Raw genomic sequence first — 8,792 nt, forward strand, 5'->3', positions numbered from 1 at the left:
AAATTAATTGCTGAGAAAAGAGGATATATGCACAGAAGTATTAATAAACATTATTTTTCTGAACTATTTCACTTTACAAGATAATTCTAAATTGTTTGCTAAAGTAATTGTATTGTTTTAACTTTACATATATAGTTATTTCCATTGGTCAACATTCCAAACTCGCAATGTTGCTATAGCTCCTAATTGTTATAATTCTAGTAGGTGCAAATACATTATTGTCTTTGTATTTGTGAATATATTTATTTATTTCTTTGATTTATAAACACATTATTCATCACAGCCATTAAGCACCTCTCTGATGTAGTGCTTGTCAGATTTCTGCACTGCAAAATTACATTTTTCTTCTTTCTATACTGTACTCTTTACAATGAAGTTATTTTATACGTCCTACACTTAATTAAGAAGTGGGAATTATGCGTCACTTCATTAATGTTAGAGTATCTACATAAATAATTTAAAATTCTGTGCAGAATTTGTCTATTTTTTATCATTATATTTTATTATACTTTATTTTGAAATTTTAAGTAATTTTAATAGGATCTCAATTCAAAGTGCTATAAAATTTATTTTTCTTGCAAGAAAAAAATTAGTTCAAATAAATGGTCTCTGATAAAGTTTGGAGAGGTGAAATCGATATGTATTAAATTGTCTTTTCATGACCCCACTTTTTAAGATAACCTATTTGGGATGGTCATTTATTTTAAACTATATGTCCATGAGTATGAATCGATGAATATTTATTTTATGCCTTGAGTGATAATCCAATACTACCTTATTATACATTCCGTTGCTCGTATTATTCCAGCTTTATTCACGGGGTGCTTTCAGTTGATTTTTGTGTCCCTTGGACATATTCCCCAGCATTGTGGAGTCTGTTGAGCACTTCTTTAGTTTCTGACACCAAAGAATGGTCAAGACACATCTTACATATTTTTTTTTTTTGTGGTCCTGCCCTTCTTACTCAAGGTAACCAAAGTCTTTGTCTTAAAGACAATTCTCTAGTGATATGGTATATTTTGTGTCCTTCTTGAGGTTTATAGTAGTTTTTTCCCCACTTTTACCCCTACCATAGCCAACAGTGGATTTTGCTGTTCTAGTTCCAGCAGCTTAAAAATTTCGCTTTCTATAGAGCTAATTCCAAGCAGAGTGGCAGGGCTTATTCACCTTTTCTGGAACTGGGGCAATCTCCCTGTCCATGTCTACATCAACAGGGAGGTTTCTATCTGGTTTTCCATATTTTACCCAATGTTCAGCAAGAGCACCTGCAGAGGCTGTGAAAAAGATCTTGTAAATATTGTGAACTCTCCATGTATATGGGCATCCCCAAGGATCTATATTTTCATGCTAGTCCACACTCAGCTTTTAGAAGCTTATTAAAAGCTTACTAACTTGTTATGTTGGACACCCTTTTGTCCCATGCTCTGCTTTAGGTGAGAAATTACACATGCTTCTTCTTTTCATGGGTGGTCCTGCTCATCCTTGGAAGTCACACTACTTGATTTCATTATTACTTAAGCTCCTTGTTGGATTTAGGAAAGTTTTAATTTTAAAATTTAAGTGGGTTTTTCTCATTGTTACATTGCAGTGACAGTTTTTCAGCATTTATATTTGAGTCGGAAGGTGAACACTTTTAGTCTTTTGATTTTCATATTCAATTCTATTTTTCTAATTTTGACTTCTCTTACAGGTGATACATTTACTTGATTCAAAACTTAAAAGTATAATGACTATACATAAAGAATTTTTGATTCCATATTTCATCTATCTGACTCCATATGTAACTATTTTTATTAGTATATTAAAATTTTTAAAATGTATTTTATTTTGCAAATATTAGCAATTGTGTATATTTTAACCCCACTTTTCTACTACAGCATTTCACACTGTATAGCAATTTTTTCACCTTTACTTTTTCACTTAAACTGTAGATCCCGAATCTCTCTTCATATAGGCATTATTAATGGCTTCATATTATTTCACTGTGTGAATATAGCATCGTTTACTCATCCATTCCCCTTGTCCTGGGCATTTGAGTTTTTTTCCCAATTATTTGCTATTACAATCTGAGCACACACTAAAATGGCTTGAGGAAAAAAAAAAATGGGAGAAAGTATTCTAGAAAAGGAGAACGTGAATCATAAGTCCTAAAGGTAGGAATGGCTTGATGTGTTTGAGAATGTGTGAGGTTATAACATATGAGAAGGTTGGTATTTTTCTAAGTGTGAAGTTTAGCAATTGGAAGCCTTTGAGTATAGGAGTGGTATGATATAATTTGCACGTTGATCTTATCTCTGATGCTTATCTGTGATGTAATGGAAATAACCTACAGAGTAAAGGCTGTTACCGATCTCATCCTGGTTGGCATAATTACATTTGCCTTTTGGGTTCTCTGTTGCTATTCTATTTAAATATCATTAAGCCAGTTGAAAGGAAATGTTGCTGAAAATGAAATGATTGTGATTTGAACCATAGCTCACCTTTATTTTTACTCTGATAACTAGATTATAGTAAGAAATTTCACACACATTTTCCTTTTGATATCATATTTTCAGAGTGATAAGTCATCACTTGATCCTTTGGAACTTCTTGACATTTCATAAAATCTTGAAACTTCTGTAGTTCTACTATTTTGTTGCATAGAATTTTACTCTTTCTTTTATTCAATGCTAATAGAGGTGTTTCTTTGTATTTATATTTTTCTGCTAACTTCAGTCCCACTCATGAGTATTGGATTTAAACAGTTGTGCTCATTTTATTTGTTCCCATGGATGTTTGACTTATTTATTTACACTCTAGTTCCATCCATGTTGCTGCAGATGGCAAGATTTCATTCTTTTTTATGGTAGTGACAATTTTAGCAGGGCTGTGGTGCTTGCCCAGTCTGCTCTTTGAGTGTGTGTTTTGTGGAGGCGGTTCAGTGGTGCTCTGGTGTGGTCTGTAGCTGGCTGGCCACTAGATGTATTGGTCTGGGACCTCTTGAGAGGAGCTCTGCTGCAGGACAATGTCGGCTGCTGCCTGTGTCCTGACATTTTTAAATTACAGAAGCTTAAGTAAAACAATGTTGGCAAAAATATATTACATACACAAATACATATAATTAAAATCATTAATAAAAATGTACATTCAAATCTGTTTTAAGACATACAATTTTAGTATCTTAAAATAGGATATTTGGAGAAGGCAAAAATATTAAACTACATTAGTAAATGAACTTGAAAAGAAGAAAATGTTTTTGAAAATGAAAAGACAAAAAGTGAGCATGTAATACAATTAAAAGTAATAGGTCATAAAAATGTAATAGGTCATATTTTCAAATATAAAAAGAAAATACTGAAAAATTGGCTTAAAAAATTCTACATAGAGTTCCTCCTTGAATTCACTGAACTTTACAGTCCTATAGCTAACTCTGGATTAATTCACATAATGCTTAGAAACGTATTTTTGAAATAAAGAGAAAATACTTTCTTCTGTATTTAATTTATTCTTTTTGCTCATTTCTTCCTGTTTGTTTTCTTTCTTTTCAACGATTTTAGTTTGTTCACTTCATCCATTCAATTTTGCCCATAATTTTCCAGGACAGAAAACACTTTCTGAAACACTGTGTCACAAAGCATTGCATTGACTTCATGTTGAGTATGCAGGCAGAAGAGAGTAGATTGAGAGAAAAATGAATAAAAAAATTAAAAGATGAATAAATAGATGGCAATATTTCTGAGCCAGCAAGTAGACTGGACCTAGTATACGATTATCTGCAATCTAGAAGTTTTATGTGTTGATTTGGTACATCTCACTAAATCTTATGTTAATTTAATGGGCAATTATTATAGACACCAAATCATTGGCCTGGCTATTCAGTTTTTTTTTTTCTCTTCTCCAGGTAGAGAGGAGTGGTTGGGTGGTGGATTTCTGTTGCCGACTCCCTACGCATAGTAGAAACATCAAATTCTGTGATGCGCAGACTACTCAAGGAGAGAGAAAACTTGATAACACCTTGTCAGTTTACAGAAAACTAAACAACTCAGAAACGTGAAGTAATTTTTCCTGAACTTGCATTATACTTAATAAATTTGTGACTTGGTTGCAGTCCCCTTTTTCTCACTGCTGTCTCATGGGGGTAGGGAGATTGGATAAGTTCAAAATCAAAATGTATGTTAGCTAGAGTCATCCTACTATTTGCTAAACTCAGAGTATTTTATATAAATAAAATTCTGATGTTTTACAATGTTGTAAACACTTTGTAATTAATATAATTCTTCATTCATTTAAAGAAAAACTTTTAAATGTCCTACTAATATGTGGAATTCTATGCTTTTATATATACCTTCCTTTCCTTTCAGCTGCATTCCACTAGACCACAGTCACATCCTCTTCCATGCCGATTTCACTGGGTTCCAAAAAGAGCACCCCCTCAGTTATAGCATCACCAGTCTCATACTAGGTTACAGACCACAGTTACTGAACATAGTTGTAGTTGTTCACTCGTACTACTTAACTGGTGTCTCCAAAGCCAGAGATCTGTCCCTCGCCTTTCAAAATTTATATAAATCTACTTCATTTTTTTTTTTTTACCCTCCAGACATTCAAGAAGTCAGATAATATCAGATAATACTAATTAGAGTTCAGGGAGCCTAGCTTTTCATAAAGTGGTCATATTTAGTGAAGCAGGAAAAATTCCCACTGAAATTTGTTTGGGCGGGGAGGTAAAGTGTGGGGTGGAAACATACTAAATGCAAAACACAGCCTATCAGGAAATATATTTGGACGGGGAGAGATCTTTTACAAATATTGTCCGAATGCCCTGAATTCTAGATCTTTATGATCTAACGAGATTCCAAATCTTCCTATCATTTCAAATTTCAGAAATTCATTAAAAACATTTTCATATTTGCCTCAACAATTGTGAGGACACATTTTACACTCTGTTATTTACATTTGGAGAAATATATATCTTTTATCATTGTCCCTTAGGCATCATGTACACCTTTACCATGGTTTTATTTAGGCTTCCAAAACTTTCTTATACTTATATCAATTGGAAATAAAAAGGCTTTGATAAAGTTTCAGAATATTTTGACAAATTTTTAACTCCAGGCCCAAGATAAGTTGATAGTTTTTTTTTTTTTTAATATTTTATTTTCTTAGAGCACTTTTAGGTTCATAGGAAAACTGAATAGAAGTACAGAGATTTGCCATATGCTTCCTGGCACAATCATGCCTAGCCTCCCCCATTATCAACATTCACCAGAGTAGTAAATTCATTACAATTAATGAGCCTACATTGGCACACCATTATTACTCAAAGTCCAAAGTTTAAATTATGTTTCACTCTTAGTGTACTTTCTATAGATTTGGACAAATGCATGATGGCATGTGTCAATCATTACAGTATAATCCGGAGTATTTTCACTGCCATATAAATCTCCTGTGTTCTACCTATTTATCTACCCCTCCCACTTCTGGTAACCACTAATCTCTTTCTGGTCTCCATAGTTTTGCCTTTTTCCAGGATGTCATATAGCTGAATTTACATAGTAAATAGTCTTTTCAAATTTGCTTCTTTCCCTTGGTAATATGCATTTTAGGTTTTTCCGTGTATTTTCATGACTCGATAGCTCATTTTTCCTTAGCACTGAATAATATTCCACTGTTTGGTTATACCACAGATTATTTATCCATTCCTCTACTGAAGGACATCTTGATTGTTTCCAAGTTTTGGCAACAGTGAATAAAGCAGCTATAAACATTGGCGTGCAGGTTTTTGTGGAGACATAAGTTTTCAGATCCTCTGGGTAAATACCAAAGAGCATAATTGCTGGATGATATGGTTAAAATATGTTTAGTTTTGTAAAATCCTGCCAAACAGTCTTTCAAAGTGACTGCACCATTTTGCATTCCCACCGGTGATGAATGATAGTTCTTTCTACTTCACATCCTTGCCAGCATTTTGTGTTGGTTGTGTTGTGGAATTCAGTCATTGCAATAGATATGCCCTGGTATCTCATTTTATTTTAATTTGCATTTCCCTGATGACATAATGTGAAGCGTCTTTTCATATACTTATTTTATATCTGTGTATCTTCTTTGGTCAGGTGTCTGTTAACCTCTTAGATCCATTTTTTAATAAGGTTGTTTGTTTTCTTATTGTTGAACTTTAAGAGTTCTTGGTATATTTTGGATAACAGTACTTTATTAAATGCATCATGGTTAAATATTTTCTTGTGTGTGGCTTATCTTCATAGTCTCTTGACATTGTATTTTACAGTACAAAAGTTTTTAATTTTAATAAAGTCCAGCTAATCAGTTCTTTCTTCCATGGATTATGCCTTTGGTGTTGAATCTAAAGAGTTGTCACCGAACCCAAGGCCATCTAGATTTTCTCCTATGTTATCTTCTAGGAAACTTATAGTTCGTATTTATCATTTAGGTCTGTCACTCATTTTGAGTTAATTTTCATGAAGAGTATAAAGTCAATGTCTAGATTCATTGTTTGCATGTGGATATTCAATTGTTCTAGCACCACATGATGAAAAGACTGTCTTTGTTCTACTGTATTGCTTTTGTTTCTTTGTCAAAGATAAGTTAACTATAATTATGGTGATGTATTTCTGGCTTCACTATTCTGTTTTATTGATCTGTCTAGTCTTTCACCAATACCATCATCAGCTAAATAAAATTCAACTGAGTAAATTTGACTTTTGGCTTTATTAAGTAAATCAATCTAGCAAGTAGAAGCATACTCAGAGGGGTTGAACAAAATAGAAGGTTTTTATAGGAAGAATGATGGGGCAAGGGAACTATTAGCAAAAGAAAATAAATAATTATTTTTAGGCTAAGACATCATCTTTTTTGGGAGAAAAGGTATGGCAAGGGTTTTATGATGCAAACTGCCTTATTTTCTTTTGGTGAATGGAGAGGACCCACGTGACAGATAACCTTACTGGAACTTTACCAGAAAAGTCCAGACTAATTGATTAAGATTACATTTCTGGTGAAGAGTGAAACTTCAGTTAGGTAAGGTGTTTTATCTAGGTTTGATATCATAGGTTTAAGCACAAATGATGCCATTTTGGGGCTGTCATTTTTAACAGTACAGTGTTTGGATTGCCATTTTATCGTACATCTTAAAGATGGTGAGTGGTGTCCATCCTCCAACTTTGTTCTTCGATTTTGTGTTTACTATTAAAGGTCTCTCTCTCCCCAATAAAAATTTTAGATTCTGTTTATTGATATAAGCATATCTTACTGGAATTTTGATTATGACTGAAGATATTTGTTTTTGATATATTTAAAACAATGCAAAAGCAAAATAAACCAAATAATAACAACATTAATAATAATAATAACCTCAAAACCACTTAGAACCTCAGAAGAATATTAACGTCTTCATGAATTTGGATAACAATAATTCTTGTACAAAATTTGAACAATTCTGTCTTAAAATACTAGCTGAATTTTAAGGTGCATTGAATAAAGAAGGATACTTCACCAGAAGAGGCATCTAAACTTAATTCCAGTGATAATCTGCATCACACTGACCTCAATTATATGAACATCTTACATCTATTACCATTTTAGGTTCTTGGTTAATGTTTTTAATTCTGAGTAAATGCAAATACCAAAGTCTATATATGTTTTGGGGATAAAAGCAAAGTAAGCAACCTCACCTATTGAGGGAGATTAAATATAGTGGTATATACATTAATACAAACAAGGGAGCTATTAGAAAGTGCTATAATTATTATTTTAATTAATCTTTATTGAGTTCCTATGTTCAAGATACAGCAGCAGATCAAATGAGTGTCTTTCCAATGAAGTTTCAGCTTACATTCAAGAGGGGTGAGGTAAATAATAAGAGGTAAAACAATAAATAAATATTTTTTGGCTTGTCTATTTGTGGAGAGAAACAAGGTAAAGGAGATAGTCATCTGGGAAGTGCTATATTTTTATGATAGATCAAGCAAGACTTCTTAAAAGAGATAGTGTTTTTTTAGTGTTCTGAATAACGTGTACAAACTGTTAGGAGTCTTGCAAAGTTCTTGTAAAAGAGTTCTAGGTATAAAGACACAAGGCAAGTATGGAGGCAGAAGCATTTGATGTTTGAGGAAAAACAAGGAAGTTAGTGTCCCTGAGTACAGTAAACTAGGGAGAAAGAGTATGAGGGAGGGGTTCAGAAAGTAATCTATGGAGCAGGTAAAACAGTGTCTTTTAGGCCATAATTAGAATTTTGAACTTACACTACACAATGGATATGTAACTCAATATTTTGCAGCTATATGTCTCTTAGCTATGACCCTATAGAAGTAGTCAACACTTCTCTATCTTTATTCTTTTATGTCTTGTCAATTCTTGAATATCATTTCATTCAATGAGGGTTTTCTAAACCAAAACATAATGTGATTTCCTAATTTAGTGGTGTTAAAATAATAAAGAGGATCTACTACAGAGAAAAAAATTCAGCCTTCTCTGTATTTCTGTGTGTCTTCTTATGCTATAACTTACTGTGTCCATTCAGGAAACCTGATAATTAACAAAATAGAAGAGAGGTAGAGAAAGGCATAAGTGTGGAAATTGGGTAAGTCTGGAAAATAGGAAAGTGAATGAATAGGCATGAAGAGTGTTGAGAGGCCGATGTTACCCTGTTACCCTCAGTATACCTCTGAGTTCACTCTCAACTACACAACTGGTGGACATTTGCTCTGCTTGGTCCCAGTTTTCTATATCAAGCACCCAAGTCTCTCAGCTGCTTCATTACCCAAGGTCTTTCTCTGGTGCCATTTGAATTTGCTCAG

Source organism: Pteropus vampyrus, unplaced genomic scaffold (genome assembly GCF_000151845.1).
Source record: "Pteropus vampyrus isolate Shadow unplaced genomic scaffold, Pvam_2.0 Scaffold37, whole genome shotgun sequence".
Classification (NCBI taxonomy): Eukaryota; Metazoa; Chordata; class Mammalia; order Chiroptera; family Pteropodidae; genus Pteropus; species Pteropus vampyrus.